Source organism: Pan troglodytes, chromosome 6, assembly GCF_028858775.2.
Source record: "Pan troglodytes isolate AG18354 chromosome 6, NHGRI_mPanTro3-v2.0_pri, whole genome shotgun sequence".
In the NCBI taxonomy this organism is placed as follows: domain Eukaryota; kingdom Metazoa; phylum Chordata; class Mammalia; order Primates; family Hominidae; genus Pan; species Pan troglodytes.
In genome coordinates, this window is record NC_072404.2 from 166,821,794 (window position 1) to 166,842,128 (window position 20,335).

At 51.4% G+C, this 20,335-nt stretch overlaps 1 protein-coding gene across 11 annotated transcripts in view; it reads right to left on the reverse strand.

Annotated features, from left to right (window-relative positions):
- PRKAG2 (protein kinase AMP-activated non-catalytic subunit gamma 2) overlaps positions 1-20,335 on the reverse strand; it is a 321,562-nt gene that overhangs the window by 245,497 nt on the left and 55,730 nt on the right. For 2 of the 11 annotated variants that reach the window (XM_063815053.1, XM_063815054.1), the window contains exon 1: positions 13,319-14,015. The exons of 6 other annotated variants lie outside the window; for them this stretch is intronic. The gene's annotated coding sequence lies outside the window, so the exon portion shown is untranslated. Of the gene's footprint in view, positions 1-13,318; positions 14,278-20,335 lie in introns of those variants that run through there. 3 more of the 11 variants (XM_063815051.1, XM_063815052.1, XR_010158708.1) reach the window with 2 other exon arrangements.

The following is a 20,335-nucleotide window of genomic DNA, read 5'->3' on the forward strand; positions in this document are numbered from 1 at the left end:
CCAGCTCCTCAGAGATGCTGGAGGTCATAGGTTCACCAGGAAATGGGAACTGGAGAGGTCAATTCTTCCTGTATCCACGGCTCCAGGTCCTTCTAGAACACAGAGAAAGGTGCATGCCATGCTCCCAGGCTCAGGGTCAGAAGATTAGTGGGATCCAGTCTGAGGCTCAGCGCTCAGACCGAGAAGATAAATGAGACCAGAGACACTCGGAGATTAAATACCTTGCTGGGGCTGGGCAGCAAGGAAGCTGGGAGAAGGGTCTGAGAACCCAGGTCCCCATCTCTCAGGCCCAGGCCCTTGGCTCCCTAGGCTGGGGCAATGAGGACCAAGTACAGAGGGCTCCAGATGGAGGCCAGGGACCAGCTGCAGGCACCAGGCGGCCTCAGAATGTCTGGAGCTGGGGGACCCCTCACAGGGCTCGCTGGGCAGCTGGTTCTTCGGGGAGACTACGTGGTGCAGAAAAGCTTGAGTTTCTTGGTTGGGGACTCAAGGCTGCAAACCATGGCGCTAATGAACCTAAACAAGGGAATTTGCTAGGTTTTCTTATTTTTGGTGTTTTGTTGCCAACAAACTCATTCTGTTCTAGAGGGGCTTGTTATATAAGGAGGAGAGGGAAGAAAACTGCTGAGATGTGAGGCCAAAGTCACCAGAGGAGGAGAGACTTCCAGATCAGCTGCTGCGCCAGCTGGGAGTCAGGTACAAAAAACAGGGGGTTGTTTGCATCTTTGTTTTTTCAAACAAGAAAAAGCAAAAAGCCTGCATCGCATGTCCTAGGAATGGGGTTAAAAGTCGTCGTCTCTTGGGACAGAGTTTGGACGCCTCTGTGAGCAGGGCCTGGTCACTGAGGTGTCCCCGACTCGTGTCCTGTGTGCAGGATGGAGTCCCCATGCAGCCCGAGCCTCTCTGCAGGGCCTGGTGGCTGCTGAGAGGCAGAAGGAAACCCCTCCCTGAGTGTGGCCTCCGCGTGTGTCACCTACACCTGTCAGAAGGGTTTGGGATCTTTCTTTCTCATGGAGAAAGTGCAGAAGATTCTGGGTCAGGCCCTGTGGGACATCCCTAGAGCCAGAGGACCGTCCCCTTTGTGTAGTTTGTCCCCGGCATTGCCAGTGCTTCTGGTTTCACTCTTGGTTCTCAGCAGTGGATCCTAGAAGCCCCCTGGATCATGAACCTCTGCCCTTTGCACTCATGAGGCCCAGGGACGCCTCCCTCTGCTTGTGCAACATGAGGCTGCCACGTCTTAGGTCTTCGTGCCCAAAGTGAGTGGACTCTGACCTTCCAGGATGGCCGAGGGTGCCAACGTTTCCCAAAGATCTGTTTTCAAACTAATCTGGGAGACAGCCTTTGGAGAGGTCCGTGAAGAAGAAAGGGGAACTCCACAGGTGGAGGGGAAACCGAAGCTACCTGAGGGATACTCCCCACGGCCCACCTGGCCCCCTCTTAGTCTGCACTGCCCTATTTTCATGGCTTAAAGGGCAGAATCAAAAGATCACAGTAGGTCAGTTCTCCCCAGGCTATCTGTGCGCCCAGCCTAGAGAAAGGAATGAACATTGAACAGGGACCTGCTGGCTGAAACCTTCAGTGGTTGCTTCCTGCCTGCAGAAGGTGTCAGACTCTGCCTGGCATTCAGTGCACCCCAGGACACAGCCCTGGCCTCAGCCTCTCCTTTCTCCCACACCGCTCTTCTGCAGCAGCCACCTGACCTACACGCTGTCCTGGGACACCCTCTACTCCTCTTTAATCCCCCCGTGCCAGCATTCCTCAAAAAGGGGGCTCAGGATTCCCACAAGGTTAAAGTTATCATAGACATATATATGATATATATATAAGCAATATGATATTATATATATATATTTTTTTTTTTTTTTTTGAGACAGGGTCTCGCTCTGTTGCTCAGGCTGGAGCACAGTGGTGTGATCTCAGCTCACTGCAACCTTCACCTCCTGGGTTCAAGTGATTCTCCTGCCTCAGCCTCCAGAGTAGCTGGGATTACAGGTATGTACCGCCATGCCCAGCTAATTTTTGTATTTTTAGTAGAGATGGGGTTTCACCATGTTGGCCAGGTTGGTCTCGAACTCCTGACCTCAAGGGATCTGCCTGCCTCAGCCTTCCAAAGTTCTGGGATTATGGATGTGAGCCACTGTGCCTGACCTAGATAAGTGATTTTAAAGGTAATAGCTGGGGAGTTGGAATTCCTTGATACTGATGATTTGCGATTAAAACACTTTGTATAGGAATTTAAGGCGATCTTTATCATATTGGGGTTCAAGGACAGCCATCAGTAAGAAATTTTCTCCCTTCAAAGGGAAGCTTGTTACAAAATTTGAGCAGCAGTGGCTCACACCATTTCTTCCTATCTCGAGTGTCCTGACCCTTTTTCTCTCACCCATTTATATCCTACTCATTCTTCAAAAACTAGCTGATTCCCACAAATTTACACCAACTTTTCTGAGCAGTCCAGTTGAAAATGATAACCTACTCCATTGCATTTTAATGCCTAAGAATTTAAAATCAGTCACGCATTACCCATTTGCTATTTATATATAAATTGTATCTCTGTATAGATTGTGAGGACTCTGAGAGCAATGGCTATATTATCCAGCTTGTTTTTTTTTTTTTTTTAAGAAGTAAATTCATCCAGCTTGGCCAACATGGTGAAACCCCATCTCTACTAAATATACAAAAATTAGCTGGGCATGGTGGTGGGCACCTATAGTCCCAGCAACTCAGGAGGCTGAGGCAGGAGAATCGTTTGAACCTGGGAGGCAGAGGTTGCAGTGAGTCGAGATCGCGCCACTGCACTCCAGACTGGGCAACAGTGCGAGACTATGTCTCAAAAAAAAAAAAAAAAAAGTAAATTAATAGGATTCAAAAGTCAAAACATAACAACCTGTAATTGAAGAGTCATACTCTTACCCTTGGCCCAGCCATGCCATGTCCCCAGAGGAACCACTTTTAGTTGCGTAGACAGCTAGGGTTGCTTTATGCAAATGCAAATATGAAGGCTGTTCCCTGTCTCTTATCTGTTTTGCTCGTGTCTTACTGCCTTGCCTATCTGGGAGATCTTTCAATGTCAGCACGTAGGGATTTGGGGGTATCCACGTCATATTCTTTTGTCTGGAATGCTCTAGTTTAACCAGTCCCCTGTAGGTGACACAGGCTGCTTTCAATCTTTGGCCATTACAGAGAATTAATACAATAAAAACTTGGTCCATACTTCATATTTCCAGCATAAGTTCCCAGAAGTGTGGCTGCTGCTTGCAGGTCAGTGCATTTATTATTTCTGCCACGTGCAGACAGGGGGAAGGGCCCCTTATAAAACCATCAGATCTCGTGAGAACTCACTATCACGAGAACAGCATGGGGGAAACCGCCCCCATGATTGAATTACCTCCACCTGCTCTCTCCCTTGACATGTGGGAATTACAATTCAAGAGGAGATTTGGGTGGGGACATGGATGTCACCACGAGCCCTCCTCAGCATTGGACAGTTTGCTCTCCTAACTATGATGTAGGAGAGTCTATTTCCTGCACTGACTCACCAACAGGCTATTTTGTTCAACACCTGGACTTTTGCTGGGTTGGTAAGACGTGGCATCTGTGTAACCCAAATTGACATTTGTTTTCTTTAGTCCGTGGTGTTCCATCGCGGCACAGAGTCGGCACTTGAGGTGGCATCCTGTGGAACTGCTTCTCAAACTGCACGTAGGACATAGGTCATAAAATCCCCTCAGGACACACAGGTTTTGTTGCGGCCGCTGTTCATAGAACAAAACCAGAGCTCCAGGAGTTTTCTGGGATGTCTATATCCAATAGGTCATAATGTAAAGTTCCTCGCCATGGCTCACTGTCAAAGTCTGAAAGCCGCTGCGGAAGTGGCTCAAGGCATGGCAGGCACAGGGGCTCCATGGGGTAAGTAGCCCACAGGACAGCCACTAGGAATGCGGTCCCTCCCTGCATACATGTGCTGTCTCCTGTTGAGTGGGTGAATCTGTTCCTCCATCCTTGAGTTGGGGCAGCTGTGCTCAACAGAAATGCAGCAGAAACCACCCTACCTGACTTCTGGGTTAGGTGAGAAGGAACCTCGCAGTTCCTCCTGGATCTCTTTTAATGTCTGCCGCGGGTGAAACCAGCTGCCACGTTAGGAATTCTGCACCAAGACCACCATGGTATGAGGAAGCTCAAGCCAGCCATGTGGAGAGGCTGCATGGATGGAGAAACAGCTGCACAGCCAGCCCCAGGGCCCGATGTGAGAGTGAAGGAGCTTCTAGGACATGCCAGGCTCAGCCACCACCTGACTTTTCAAATAGGAGGAACCCCCAGTGAGAACTCAGCTGAGCCAGATGACTCCTAAATCCATGAAAGATGATTTCAAATCATATTTTTAAGTTTTGGGGTGGTTTGTTATGTAGCAATAGGTGATCTTGTGACTATGTAACCCTGGGAAAGTTACTTCATTTCTCTGTTTTTTAATCTAAAAACTGGGAATCATGGGAGTTTCTACTGGAAAATGAATTAACATATAGAAGTATAGAACCACATATGAGTTAACAAAGACATGGCTGTGATGCCCGGGACTCATTTGGAAAACATGAGTTATCACTTTAAAATGCTTCATTGAGTTTAGGGGCAATATACTATGATTACTGAACCCAGGGACACTAGAGATTCTTCCTTCTCAGAGCTTTGATGAGAGGAAAGAGGCAGATTGCACCTTACCTTCAGGTTTGCCAAGATCCTTCCCCAACGTACAAGTGAAAGGGAGCTCAGGAAGGCAGAATGAAGGGACACATCAAATCCTTGGTGACAAAGTTTAGGACAGGCTGGGCACAGTGGCTCACGCCTATAGTCCAAGCATTTTGGGAGGCCAAGGCAGGCTGATCACCTGAGGTCAGGAGTTCTAGACCAGCCTGGCCAACCCTGTCTCTACTAAAAATACAAAAATTAGCTGGGCGTGGTGGTGGCCGCCTGTAGTCCCAGCTACTCAGGAGGCTGAAGCAGGAGAATCGCTTGAACCCGGGAAGGGGAGGTTGCAGTGAGCCAGGATCCCACCACTGCACTCCAGCCTGGGCGACAGAGCGAGACTCTGTCTCAACAACTATGACAACAACAAACAGTTCGGGACAGAGAAAAGTCCCTGTAAACTTCAAGCCTTTTGGGGTGCTCTTGGGTGAACTCCAAAATTGCTCAAGGGCTAACTTCCTCATTTATTATTAAAAGAAAAAAGAAAAAGGCAGAGGCCAGTGGTGAAGGCTGGCGATTTCTGGTCTAGGGTGAGAGATAACAGAAAGTAACAATGGAGGCTCTCGCAGTGCTCGCAGGCACTCAAGGAACAGAAAGGAAATTGCACATTTCACCCGTGACTGCATAGGCAAACGAGAACAGCAAGTCTCTGCTTTCAGCTGGAATGTTATCAACTTCGGTCACGCTGATTATCTCAGGCTGATCAGGAAGGCTGGTACCAGGAGTGAGTGACTAAATGAAGAAATTACTAATTAACAAATGCTTGGGTGGACAATCTTTCAAAACTTAGGATCAATGGGAGGAGACAGAAGGAGTCTTTTGAGGATTTTTAAAATATGCCAGAGCTGGCTGGGTACAGTGGCTCACACCTGTAACCTGAGGACTTTGAGGCGGAGGTGGGCAGACCACCTGAGCTCAGGAGCTCGAGACCAGCCTGGGCAACATGGCGAAACCCTGTCTCTACTAACACTATAAAAAGCTAGCTGGGCGTGTTGGTGCATGCTGTAGTCCCAGCTACTCAGGAGGCTGAAGCACGAGAATCGCTTGAACCTGGGAGATGGAGGTTGAAGTGAGCCAAGATTGCACCATTGCACTCCAGCCTGGGGAAAAAAAAAAGCCAGGCCTCCTAATGTACTCATTGAAACATCACTTGTGTCCACCTGGGTTTGGAATTGTGCTGGACATGGGATACACAAAGGTAAGACATGGACCCACCCTCAAGTCTGAAGGTGGAGGTGGGGAAGGGCAGAGGCTGTAAAGGGTCAGAGGGACCTTGTGGAGTGGTGGAAATGTTCCAGATCACACTGTGGCGGTGGTCACATGACTGTGCACATTTACGACAACCCATCTAATTGTATACTGTCAGTCAAAGGGCATTATATGTAAATCACACCTCAATAAAGCTGACCAAAAAGTGGCCAGTCAGCCACCAGCAGACCCATGGGGTAGGGGAAGAAAAACAAGCAATCTACAGAACGTGGGAAAATGCCTATATTAAGAATCCTGGAATACTCCATGTGCTTTTTCGTGCAGCGGGAGTGGAATTTTCAGGAAGCAGCTGTGCTGTGGGTGATAGTCATACTTTATTCTCTAAAACTCTCCAGTTTCAATTGGCCTCTTGGTGCCAAAGCACCATGGCGTGTTACACCTATCAGATCGGGCACACTGCCCCTTCTTCCCAACCTAAGAGCTGAAATGGCCAGCACTGCGCCTTCCAGAACTCAGCGTAGATGCACAGCTGCCACGGAGGTAGGAAGAATGATTCGTTTGCCACCAAAAGCCCAGTTTCTCCAACAGGTAAGTCCCAGCAGGGTGCGATGTCCCAAACCTACACAGCCGTTTCCACTGCCTATTCCCGGGCCTCTCACTTGGGTCAAGGCAGCATTTCAAAGGAAGCCAGGAGCGAGAACTCAGGCATCCAAACCCTTCTCTGACTTGGCGGGTTACTGGATTAGCTACTCTCAGAAGACCCAAAAGGCATAGGGGAGAGAAGAGATAAATCTGGATGCGGTGGAGACAATGGCCAAACAGAAAAACCGCTTGGAGAATAAAAGTCGGGGGAAGCCTGTAGTGGGGACGCTAGACTCAAGGGAAGGCTCTGGAGGAAGCAAGAGGCTAAAGGCATAGTTTCCTAACCCCTCCCTACAAACTACCCCCTTTCCCTCCGCCCAAGTGAGCACAGGGACCACCCCGCAGCAAGACGACGGCAGATATTTAAAATGTGAGGAACCCCGGCCACAGCGGGCGGGGCTCCCCACCCATCACCTAGTGTCCTCACTCACTGCACTCCAGACTTTGTCAAAGTGGTGGCAGCTGAGTCCAGCACCAGAGATTGATGATGCTCGGGTTGATTTCATTGTCAAGCGCATCTGGCAGGACTCTAGTTTGTCGACAGTATTCCAGACAAGGTGTAGCTGGCTGAACCGCAGTGCCTCGGCATTTGGGACCATTGAAAAATACTCTGGATTCTTTTTTTTTCTTTTGCAATTGCACAAGGATTTACTTATCTCTCTTCATGGGTGAAACTGATTTGGGGGGAAACTGCTAGACTCAATGACCAGTTGGACTGTAGGCAAGAAGGCCCATGATTTTGTTCTTCAGATAAAAGAGCAGCAGGGAAACAGGAGGCCTCTCTCCTGCAAAGCTGGTCCAAAGTGCACACAAGGCATGGCTGAGCGCCTAGTGATGCACAGTCAGCAGGCGGGCGAGACCCAGGAACGTGTACTGTAACAAGAGAGTCTAGTGCAGGTTGTGGGGGGGCTTGAGGCCATCCGCTGACATCTTTTCTCCCCACTCAGGAGACAGTAGGGGAGATGGTTCTCATAGATCAAGTCGGGCTTTGAGAAGGAAGGTGAACAGGAGAGAAAAAAAAATAGAGGCCTCAGAAAGCCCCTCCCTCCCAAGTCTCTCCTCACAGGCGAACCACGACAGATGGCTGCGCGGCCTGAGGCCCGGCCTCCAGGCAGCCAGGGAGGAGCAGCTGCAAGTCCTGCAGCCTGTGAGACCCCCGAGGGGTCTGGGCCAGCATCCAAGGCTAAAGCCTTGGCTATCCTAACGCCGCAGTGGGGCACTTAAAGCTCCTCACGCCCAAGCCCAGGCCTGGTGGGAGCACGATTCTCTCCCGCGCCCCCCCTCCTCCCCACTCCACGGCCACCCTTCCTTCCAATCGTCCCCCTTGAGTTAGTGTTGGAAGATGCCAGTGAGCACGTCTCAGGGCTCTACGCCTTGCGCGGATGAGTGTGGGGTGACTCAGAGGGAGGGGGTGGTGGCAGATGCCTGCAGCTGGCTCCCAGCCGGGTTTGGCCATCCTGCGTAAATGCCTGGCTTGGGTCTTGGCCTAATACTAAGGGCAGATCCCAAGCGGGGTGAGTGGGCTTCTGGAATCTGAGCAATTCTGCTTTCAAAACAGGTGAATCCCTAGGCCAGCCCGGCCCCTTCCCACACACCCCTACCCCGAGACGGGTGCAGAATCAGCAGCGGGGATCATCCAGAAACTCTCGCAGTCCATGGCAGGTGTCGGAGTGGGCCTCATTCCAGAGTTGTGGTGGCCGCTCCACCTGGCGAGCTTCGAGGGGACTCCGGCAGGCGCTCGCTGTGGGGTCCTCCCACCAGTCTTCTCAGCACAGGAACGGTGCCTTCACATTGGTCTTCCAGGGCTTAAAAGCATATCATTCCTGCTTGCTCTTCAGATGCAAACGCCCCCTCCAAGGATACCTCCAGGTTCCCTGCCAGCTCACTTGACTCACATGGCAATGGTCACCGGGCTGCCTGAGCCCAAATCAAGCACCGTTTATTAGGAGGAAGCTCTGTTATCCAGAAAGCTCATCTTTGAAGAGCTACCCATTTCCTGCCAAAGTTGTGGCGGGAAGGCCTTAGGTACTAGAAAACCTTGGGGAATGGCAATTAAAGGATTATCATTCTTACTTATTTGTTTGGATAAGCAGCAATCACCCTTCGGATGCTTATTGGTGAGAATATTTCTAAAAGCGTCCTGCACATTTCCCTGCTTTGATGAATGGAACGGCAGGGCAGGATTTAACTGTCTGATGGCTACGGTTTCGGGAAAGTGCCAGAACCTCCACGTCAGCCACCCCAGAGCCACAGGCAGGGTATGAGCCACAGCAATGGGCCCCAAGAAAGAGCCCCACACCCACCATGGTCCACGGAAGATGCTGCTTACTGGCCCCGGGTTACCTGGAGTCATGTGCATTCTCCTTACACCAAGTGAAGATAATATTTTGTTTCCTTCCCACTTTTTCTCTAACACAAGCCACCCCAGTTCTCCCTTCTGACAACAGGCAAGTGGACCCTAGACCTTCCAGGAAAGCCTTAGAGAGCACCCCCAAATGCTCACATTTGTCAGCTGTAATTCCACCCTCAGTTAAAACCTGATTCTCAATGTGACTTGGCCAACGCAGCTTGCAAAGCAAGAACGTCTTCATGTAAGGTTGAAAACATCAGTTGTTTGGGTTGTGAGAAAAGAAAAGCCCACAGGGTTTCCGAGGCTTGGTGCTGTTTCCCACTGTCCTCAGCTCCGGATTCTGCAGCTGGTTCTCTCTCCAAGCACCAGCAAAACCCTGTCCTAGGAGCCCCCAGACTCTGAGAGCCCATGACCAAAAAGAAAAGGAAAGCCAAGTTGGGGAAGAACAGGGGCCCCCAACTCCACAGCCCTCCACTCTGCCCAGAGGGCCCACCCTGGGCTGCCTGGAACCCCCTAAAGTTGCCACCCCCGCAACACAGTAGTGGGGCAGTTCCTGGCAGCGCCTGCAGCCCATGGGCTGGCTCTGTACCCGCAGCCCCGCCAAGCGTCTGTTATCTTATTTACTGGAATCTGCACAGCCAGGCTCTAGCTCACCGGTGACTAAGGAGCTGCAGCCATTATTACCAGGCAGATGGCAGACTCCCTAAAAGCAGACATTAAACAATAAAATGCCACCACATACCTTGCCCACAAAATAAAATCAAAACAAACACCTAAGTCTGGCTTTGCTTTTCTTCTGCTCTCTCCCTACCTCCCCTGTGTCAGAGCACAGGGGGAGAGGGGCACGGGGCACCGAGAAGGAAATTTACGATCGAGGAAGACCATACGGACATGCCCAGTGACCTTCAGAAGGTGGCAGTAGCAGAACCACCATGGGACCCCAGGTGGCGGAGAGGGCAGACCCTGTCCATGTGTGACAGGTGGGGCGGAACCACCAGCTAGGACAGGTGGGATTGGAAGAACAAAGGAACGACAGGGACCCTGCAGAACCCACAGCCCTCTCGCCTCAGTCGCCTGATGAATAATCAAAGTGCTAAGACCTGGAGAATTCCATCAAAAACTCAGTTGCTCCCACTGCTTTGGAAGGTGTTCTGCTGGGCTCTGCCAGGACAGGCCACAGCTGACGGCTCACCTGAAGAGAGGGACCTGCTATTTATGAAGCATCTATTATGTGCTGGCAGCTGCCCCTTACTCCTGCAAGGCAGGTACTGTCTCCATTCTTAGAAGAAAAATCAGGCTCAGGAGAAGGAAATAATTTGCCCGTGGTAGCCAGGGGGTGAACAGCAGAATGCTCTGCCAGGCCCAGGCCATGAGGCCTCTGGGGTGAAGAAGGAACACCCCCCAGTTCTTGGGCATCAGGTGCTTGTGATTCCATTCTATTTTTCTCTTAACTCATAATTCAGTAATTGAGGCTAGAGCTTTGCCATCTCACATTAAACCCTTTTAGGACTCCAGGGCCTTAACTCACACTTGTGGGAAGGATGTTTGGTTCAGGCCAATGAAAGGCTTGGCTGGAAAGCCCACAAAGCTGACAGGTGTGCAGGGCTGATGACAGGTCAGTGCACTGTCCCACTGGTGCCGGGCTGCTGAGGCTTCAGGACAAGCCTGCCCACTAGGAAGGGAGGGAAGGTATTGAGCCTTGAACGAGCCACTTGCCTGTAGGTCCAACCTAGGTTTCCTGCTACATCACCAGCCCCCAACAAGAGCTAAAGGTAAGTTTTCACTACCGGACATTCACCATGTGGCTCATAAGTGCAGTTGGAGGGACAGCTTTGGAGTTGTCCGAGGGCCTGAGTTTGAGCTCTAGTTTGCCATTTACTGGTTATGCAATCTCAGTAAATTATTCAAATTCATGGAGCCTCAATTTCCTTGTGTAAAAGGGAAATCTCCCAGGATCATCATGAAAACTATAATAATTAACATTCATGAAACTGCCACACATGGTGCCAGATGCCTAATAATCAATCAATCAATATTTACCAAAATATGCAATACAGACAGCTAACAGCAGTGTAAGAGGTAACGTAGAGACAGATCCTTCTAAGAAATTAAGACCCCTACCTGACTGCATTAGGAGTCATCAATTGAATCTACCGACAAGAACTGAACACAACTTAATACAAAGTAATGCATAAAACAAAAGTACAGGCATTCACCTTCATTAGGCCTGGGCTGAGTCTGAGAGGAGGTAAGGGGGTTTGTTAGAAGGGGGTGTGGTGAGACTGGTCTGTGGGGCATCTCTGGGGAGGAGAGACCTGAATACTTTTAAAGGAACAAAAAGATCTGTAGTTTGAAAGAGCGCTGTGAAGGAGTTGGATAAATCCAAGATGGATTCCATTAGTTAACAGCTGAGCTGAAAGAAGAACACAAAATTAGAACCCACAGTTCCAGGGACCCCTGGTTATCCAACACTATGAAGTGAGGAGGTCAAGACCAAGCATCTTCCTCTTGTTGGAAAGGCCAATGCCTGGGACACAGGACTCAAGAGTTTGTTTTGCTAAAGTGCTGATGTTTAATTTCACCCTGGGACAGGACCTGAAGAGAAGCCAGAGCTGGGTAACAAACACGAAGACCAGGCTTAGGGACTGGGTCCACCCAACCTCAGTCCACCAGCCTCCGTTCCCCTCCACCACCCACCCCACTCCCAGCTTCAAAAGAACAGGCTGGACCGCAGGACACCTGGCTTCTCTTTCCAGCTGAATCCCTTTGTGACTTTAGGCAAAGAAGATTAAATATTTTAGATTTTTCAATTATGTTCACTGAATTTAACCACTGAACCCTCAGTTTCCTCATTATAAGCGTGTGTCTCTCAAGGCCTACTACTGCTGGGCTGAAAAAAAAAAACCACACACACACACCTGAGATTTATCTAGTCCTTGGAAGTTTCCATGCAAGTTGGGGAAGCAGCTGGAAGGTGAGAAACCCCCAGACCTAAGAGGCCCACAGTGAGGCCTCTCGGGTGAGTCGGAGCCTGCCCAGGGTGTGTGGAGCCCCAGGGTGCCGGCTCACTCTGACTGCGTCCCAGGGAGCTTCCCCCTCTCACTTACTCTCAACTATTCACACCTAGCAGTCCCCGAATTCTCGATTTATGTTTTGGGGCCTCCTCCCTGCATCCTGGTTGTATCCCTAGGCCTCTCCCCATCTTCCAACACCTACAATCCGTAACGCTGTCAACGCTGGATTCCCTGCTAGCCCAGCCTTCTTCAATTGTTTACTATCACCTTTGCTCTCCACCTGGGTTGAAAATTCAGATGCACAGAATCAAGCCTCCCCCCAGGAGGAGGGTCAAGCGACCCCCAGGTCACTCCTAATCACCAGCACTCAAGGACCCCGAATCACAGACTTGAAGCAGACAGACAGCCTCTGGCTTACGGAAGGCGATTGTAAGGAAAAAAAAAAAAAAAAAAAGGACATGGCTTACTCAAAGTGCCATGCATCAATGTCAGAGAAGGCCGAGAAGAGGGAGGCTGGGTGAGCTCCGAATCTAGTACTTTCCAGCCTGCAGCTCTACTTGTTGCTGCAAATTCACTCAACAGTCAGGGCTTCTGGTTCCCAGCCTCCCCCTCCTCCTCTCCACCAGACAGCGGTGACAGCCCACGGTTCAGCCACTGAGGAGGCCATCTACGATCTTCTCTTCCTTCCCTTCCTCTCTCCCCCACTCCCCTCCCATCTGCTTCTTCTTTGGATTCCCCACAACTTCAGCAAGCAAGTAAGCGTTGGGCTCCACGCTCCGCAGGAGGCCAAGATACCCTTCAATGTATATGGGGTCAAGAGAGTCCCCAGAAAACTGTGGGCCATCCCCAAAGCCCCCACATCATCCCCAGTCTTTTCTGTTTGGGCCAAAGGTAATAAGTGATGACTCAGGAAGGGCAAGGCCAGGCAAAGAATGACAACTTCGCTAAGATTTCAGCTCCAGTAAGGGAAGTTCAAGCCAGGGTGGGAAGGCAGGGAGGAGACCCTGTGCCCAGGACCCAGTGTGTGAGGCAGCTCTGCTCAGCCTGGCAGGGGAGGAGAGACAGACTCAGAGAGGAATGGAGCTGAACACGCCCACACACATACCACCTTCACTAGTGATGCTCTTTAAATCACCAAGAAAAAGTTATGTAAGGAGAAAACATACAGCTTCCGTGGAGAGAAGGAACATTTTGCTCAGCCTTGGGGTATCTGATTTAATAAGAGGCTCTTGGAGAACAAAGCGACAATTCAGCATCAGTCTTACACACCAAGGAGACAAAGCATCGTGAGGGGGAAAACCGCACACCCAGGGACGCACAATCACCACGCATTCAGAAAGCCAGCTCCCGCAGGTCTGCTTACTCAGCCCCAAGGGGTCCTGGAGGTCTTCTCTTCCAGATGCTAATAAGCAGTGCAGGCTTGTAAGCTGCTGGATGGCAGGATGCGAGTGACGGGGACGGGCGGCACTCCCAGCTCTGACAAATCCTGCTGCCTCACTCGAAAGGTCCATCAGAGAAGGGGTTTCCCAGCCCCTTCAGCACAGGCAATTTCTAGGGTTCGGCTGTGCTCCGAGCTGCTGCCACTGCATGTCTGCAACAGATGGGGACCGGGGCTGGGTGTGTTCCCAGTCCCCAAGGCAGCGCAACAAGCGGCTGGCAGACAGCATGGGCTGGCCTAAGACAGCGCAGGCAACGGTCTTGGTGGCTGGAGCTAGTTTGCTGCTCAAAACGCAGGCAGAGCTCGGGCAGATTCCCTCATTGACGGGACTGCAGCAAACTGTCATTCCCACCTGTGTCAGGGGCTGCTGGGGAGGAAACTCCTTACCACACAGCAAGCCAGCAGGAGGGAGGGCTGGACCGGAGCTTTTAAAAAGACAGGCAGCAGGATGGAGGGAGGCAGGAGCAGAGGCCGATGATGCAGCAGTGGACGGCTCTGGGCTCCAGGTCCTCCGGCCAGCACAACCCCTGCACTGTTCCCATCTAACTTCAGGCAAAGGCTTCAGAAATCTGAACTCCCTGGGGATTCCTGTCCTTGGAGTACAAAGATTGTGGGGGTTTTTTTCCCCTCTGGCCAGAAGGATGGGTATGGCTTTCCAAAAGGCTCTGCCAGTGAAATCCCCATTTACACTCCATTCCCCCAACTCCAACCAGACAGCCTGCAAACATCATCCAGGAGACAACATGGTCTCTGCCTATATCAGCCCTGTCTCTGATTTTCTGTATTCTGATGCTTTGACACCTGGGGCCTTGCTGATCCTGGAGGGACTGCCCTCCCAGGGCTGGGCAATTCCTGGAGATAGTAAGCAACTCATCTGTGAGCTTGCTTTTCCTATGCAAGCCAACCCACACAGATCCTTCCCCTCCTCACCTCCTCCTGCGGGCTCTCACACCCCGGGCCATCACCCACTACCCAAATCACCCCAGGGCAGGTACCAGACAGCTAGGGACAGCCCCTGTACCCACAGTCCCCTAAAATTATTCACAGAAACCACAATAAAGTCTCTTGCCTGCATCTCTCCCTTGCTCCCTCTGCCTCCTGCCCAACCCCGTGCTTCCCCACGTGGCAGTGGCGTGCCTAGCCTCCTGCTTCCAGGGATCTGTGAGTATCATCAGTTCCTTCCTTCGTGACACTCATTCCTGAGTCTGCATGTCTTCCTGTACCTGATTACAACAAATCCCAGGTGCCCTGAAAACAGACTGTGGGGCAGAAAATGAACTTGAATTGTTAGGAGAAAATGAGGGTCCCCATTTCAGAACCCCGCCGTGTCCCTCATTAAATAAAACTTGCTCAGGACTTGAACTTCTCAGCAGTGGAGGAATTGCTTCCAAAGATATTGAGTGATCTGTTGCTGCAGGTATTCAAGAAAAGGAGGCTTCTTCCACAAGCCTGTGACTCAAAGGCTATGATTTAGTGGGCAAATGTGTTATTCAGGTAAGGTTGATGGCAACACAAGGTGGAAAAAGATTACTGTGGATGGCGTATTCAGGAAGGCTCCCTAGAGGGGACAGAAGGGCGTTGCATGGCCGTCTACTAAGGCCCACGGACAAAAAGGCGGCTGAGTCAGCTGGGACTTTGGGGGGCCTCTGTAGAGGCTGGAAGTCCGTGGCTTTCTTAAAGTCACTTTCAGCCCAGGAGGGTACCAGGCAATCCAGCTGTCCACCCAGAGACCTGACAAATCACAGGCCTGGCGTGCCGTGGCCAGAGAGCTCTAAGAACTCACAAGCCTGAGCTCTGCACTCGCCTACCTGAGCAGGCCATTTTAAGCGGAAACTGTTTTTGTGTTTTTTTTTGTCTGTAGAATGAGCCATGTGTTATGGGATGTTCCTCAAGGTCCCTTTCAGACCAGAGCATTAATATTCTGTGTCAACAACCCAGGTCCAAGTCCTGGATCAGTCATTTCTCCGAACCTCAGTTCTTCCTTTGAAAAACCAAGCTGAGTGGAAACACTTGCTCTGCACACCTCCCAGGGCTGCTGTTGGGATCGTGGATGAACAAGCATCAGGACAGAAATAAGCATCATCCTGGGATGTGCGGGATTATTCTGGAACCAGAGGGCAGTGCTAGCATAAACCTGAGGTTTAGCAGAAAGCTGGCGCCATTTGGCGAAGATCGAAGGGCCAAACCTCCTGCAGCCTGCAGCCAGCCCCCCGGGCACCGATGCAAGTGGTCGACCAGAGATCCAGCCAATCTCAATATTTTCTCCTGCTGATTCTGGAACTAGCCTTGCTGGGTGAGCTGGGCCTGTTTTATTTTCTGTGTGCTTTATTCCAAAGCATACATACAAGCCTGAGGAAAAAAGCCTAATTGGTTTTCCTTGGAAAAGCTGGAAATGTCAGAGAAATGGGCTCCGTCGTCTAAAGGATTCAGAGGTTTGCCACGCTTGGAGACCAGCGTTTGAGAGTGACTTATGGGGTGTGATGATGCTGCAGTTCTCATGGCAGCAATTCCACGTCTCAGGGACCCAGGATCACTCATTAGAGATTAAGGAACATAAACAACTCCGCTCCTGCTTGCAAGCTGCCCACCGCAAACACGGTCACTGTCTTCACCTGCATTTCTCCTCGCTTCCAGAACCTCCACTGCACTCCGCATGCAGGTGGCTCTGAGCTTTCCACCTACTCTCCCTGGAGGGCGGAGTCAGCTGTCTTGAACAACAGAGCCTAGTAGATCACAGATACTTAGCAAAGCCTGAAGACCATTTTGGTGCATGGGGCTGGTGTCAGAATCAGAAGTGAAAAGGAAATGCCTTCCTGAAGCACATCCCCTCGGACTCACCTGCTCTAATTCATCCTTCCTAAACTCTGTTTTTCAGGCATTACTCTTAGCACCCTCACCAGACAAAGCAATAACAAAACAGAACCAGAAAACCTTCACTAGCTCCATGCCATCTACAGAACAAACCCCACTTCTTCAGCATGGGCTGCCAGGCCCACAGGAGCCTGGCCCACGGTCATCCTTCCACACCCCCAGGCTTCCCAAGGCTGTCAGGCCTCATGACCCTTGGGCCCCGCATGCAGGCACCCTTCTGACCCTAGAGCTTGGCATCCCTAGAAAGCCTAGCCCTGCCCCTAAAGCCCCTCCCTGGCACCTGTAGGTTATCACCAGGGCCTTCTCCTGGAACTCATGTTTTGAGTGTATTTTAAGTGCTGAGTATTTTACATATCCTCTCTCAACCTGCACAAAATACTGTCCATTTTATCGATAAGGAAATTGAGGCCCAGAGAAGTGGAGTCACAAAGGTTACAGAACACACAAGCTGCAAATCCAGGATTCGATCAAAGTGATGTTCCCCTCCCCAGCCTGGCTCCGTACAGCACATCCTAACAGGGCCACTGTCCCTTTGTTCATTTTTGTTTATTTTTATCATCTAGTTTTTCTGTGGCTCATGCTTGTTTATTACTTGCATAATTAAGAATAAGAGGAAGATATTCACACACCACAAGTTGAGAGTCCCCCTTTACAGGTCCAGCCTATAACATCTGAAATAAACAAAGTCTGCAGCAATACGGAAAGGATCGGTACCACCTGAGTGTGCAGAAATGGGATATTGTCAAGTATGTTCTGATAGAGCCAGACACTGGGGCCTTATATTACATAACAAGTCAAAACAGTGACTTCAAAGAATGACAAATGGCAAATGTGACAGGAAAATCTCAAATGATGCATGGTACTGCCTGAGCTGTGTAAGTGGCCTAGAAAACTAGACATGCATGAGCACACATGTGTAAAAGGCATGTCTCCAGCCCCCACCCCCCAACCCCTGAATAACAGACCTGGGTTAGATTTCTCAGCATCCCAGAAATCTAGCACAAATCTTTGCCAAATCCCATGCCGCCCTCAGCCCTTCACCTAAAAGTCAAATGCTGCATGCCAAGCTCACGTCCCTGCGATGAGGCATTGCTGTGCAGGACTACACCACTGCACCCCAGAACCCTGTGTCCAGAGCCAATCTCGGCACCAGGCCGGCAGGGCAGCTTGCAGAGGGAGTATCTGTAAAAGGGCTGATGGCAACTGCCCTGGGCAGAGACGCTGACCAATAAAGCCCATATTCTACCCCCCTTTTATGTGCCAATGCTGTCCCTGCCCTCACTGTCCTGCAAGATCTGTGCAGGGGAAAGCCAGAGGCCAGGGCAGCTGAAAGAAGAGGGAACCCCCTGGGCTCAAGGCCCAGCCTCATTGACCACACTTTTATTTCACTTGGGAGCTGGCAGCTGGGGATTCGGGGCACGGCATGGCACTGTCTGGGGCCAGCATTTGAGATTGACTGGGCCTGGTGGGATGTAGACGGTGTGGCGTTTTACTTTGGAACCTCATTCCTATGACAGCTTGAGGCCAGTGCCCTGTACTCATGAACTCTGTGCAATATGCCAGGTCCTGTGGTTGCTTCTGAAATATCCCAATTGGGAACCAATGTGCCAAAGAGGGCTACTCTGTGCCGTGAACATCCTTGTTGAAATTCACAGCAGAGGGCTTGTTAATCAGCTCCCTGGCGAAATGAGTGGTGTGCAGAGTGAGTCAGGAGGATGGCACAGGCTGCAGCCCCCTTGGATAAAGAGACAGAGAATCTGGCCGGCCCGCAGTCCACCCAGCCCCGGTGACCTGGACGCTATTGGTCTGCATCCTCCACCTCCGAGGACCCAGCTGCTGCATCTGCTGTTAGCTAGACCAGTCCTGCCGGTCCTAATACCTCTGGGTCCCGCTCGGAGTGCATCTGCCAGAGGGCAGCGTTGAGACTTCCTCTGAGCTACAAGAACAGGTTGGACCTGCCGCCTAAAATCGCCTGTAGGGATTTGGCAAACCCTGCTCTAGGATTTCCTTTTGTTGTCATAGGCCACCAGTCCCAAGGCTGTCAGGGGGACACGCAGCCTCACCCACCTCCAGTCGCTAGAGACTGCCAATATTTACCAAAGTAACCAGATGTTTGCTGAGTGGCTGAGCTGAGATTAGATTAGCTGAGAATAGTTCGCCACCCTGCCCCTCCCTGGGTACCTCCATCCAGGTAGAACTAGTAGTTCTAAAACTGCAGGATTGCAAAGACATTTGGAGTCATTAAGACCTTGTGTCCTGATTTTAATGGAGTCTAAACAAAAACCAACGAACCCTCGCAAAGGATAACAGTTTCTCTATCTTTCAAGGCCATGTTCTGACCACCTGAAGGTCTTGAGATACTTGGGCTACTGCCTGGAGCCTTACGGGTGAAAACCGGTCCCCTGAGCCTCAAATGTGGGATGGGGCCCCAGAGCCCTCTGTCCAAAGAAGTGCCGTGTGTACTGAGTGTGCATGCAGCTCCTGCGGTGGCTGACTTCTGTTTGGAGCATGTCACCTGCCCAATCAGGGACCCACCTCTACCAAATAAGCCAGCAGGTCTATAAACGCTAAGTCATATGTGATCAATCAGTGACGTGCCCAAGGTCACACGGCTGTGTCCTTGGAGGGCCAAGGCTAAGACCAGGTGCTCCTGATTTTACGCCAGCACCTGATAAGGAAGAGATAGGCCTATCCACTGGAAAACCAGCTGAGACTTTGTCCCGTGACCCCACAGTGACTTGTCTAACTCCAGTCTGAACAAGCCCGATGTGTGCAGGGAGCAGAAGTGAGAGGAGGAAGGACTCGCTGTTCACGCCGGCAGCTGGAACCTTTTTCTAAAAAATGGTGCATGCCAAAAGGAGCTGATGGGCTTAGCATAAATTCAACAGGGACAGGCTTAAGCATCTGTCAGAGCTTCACTCCTTCCAAGAACTTCTCTGACCTCGCTCCTACCCCCATCACGATTACTCCCCCACACCCACTGCCGTGGGCTCCTTTGACTTCCGTCATTTTGATGCTTGGGGCCCGGCCCCTGTGGCTTCTGCAGGGCACACTCTACTCTGAACACCGCTCCGTGGCCCGGCCCCTGTGGCTCCTGCAGGGCACCCTCTACTCTGAACACCGCTCTGTGGCCTGGCCCCTGTGACTTCTGCAGGGCACACTCTACTCGGAACACCGCTCTGTGGCCTGGCCCCTGTGACTTCTGCAGGGCATACTCTACTCGGAACACTGCTCCGTGGCCCGGCCCCTGTGGCTCCTGCAGGGCACACTCTACTCCAAACACTGCTCCGTGGCCTGGCCCCTGTGGCTTCTGCAGGGCACACTCTACTCGGAACACCGCTCTGTGGCCTGGCCCCTGTGACTTCTGCAGGGCACACTCTACTCCAAACACCGCTCCGTGGTCTCCAACTTCACGTCTCCCACAGAGTCAATGTCCAGTCAAGGCAAGAGCTCCTCAGACCTGATAAGCAGGAGCCACTGTCTGGAGATGAGCGCCACCTTCAACAGAAGGAACTTGGCACTTGGGAAGCCCCATTTTCTTTCCTCTTCCATTTTTTAAACAACAATAAGCCAGGCTTCTCTCCTAACCCTGAGGCCCACCCTGCCCTAGCAGCTCTCAGTGGCCCATCACCACTCCCGCTCTCTCTCTCGGCACCCCGTCTCCCAGTCAATGGATATTTTTAGGACCCCCCCAGCCAGGTACCTGCCTCATGCTGCATTGCTGGGACCCAAGAAAAGTAGAAGAGAGAGCCTCCAACCCCACGGACCTCAGTCCCGGCCAGAAGGAAAGTAGAAGAGAGAGCCTCCAACCTCACGGACCTCAGTCCCGGCCAGAAGGAAAGTAGAAGAGAGAGCCTCCAACCCCACGGACCTCAGTCCCGGCCAGAAGGAAAGTAGAAGAGAGAGCCTCCAACCCCACGGACCTCAGTCCCGGCCAGAAGGAAAGTAGAAGAGAGCCTCCAACCTCACAGACCTCAGTCCTGGCCAGAAGGAAAGCTGTGGAGACAGGGAACAAGCAGGCTGAGAGTCCACACAACATCGTGTGTGGCACAGACAGCAGCCACCATCATA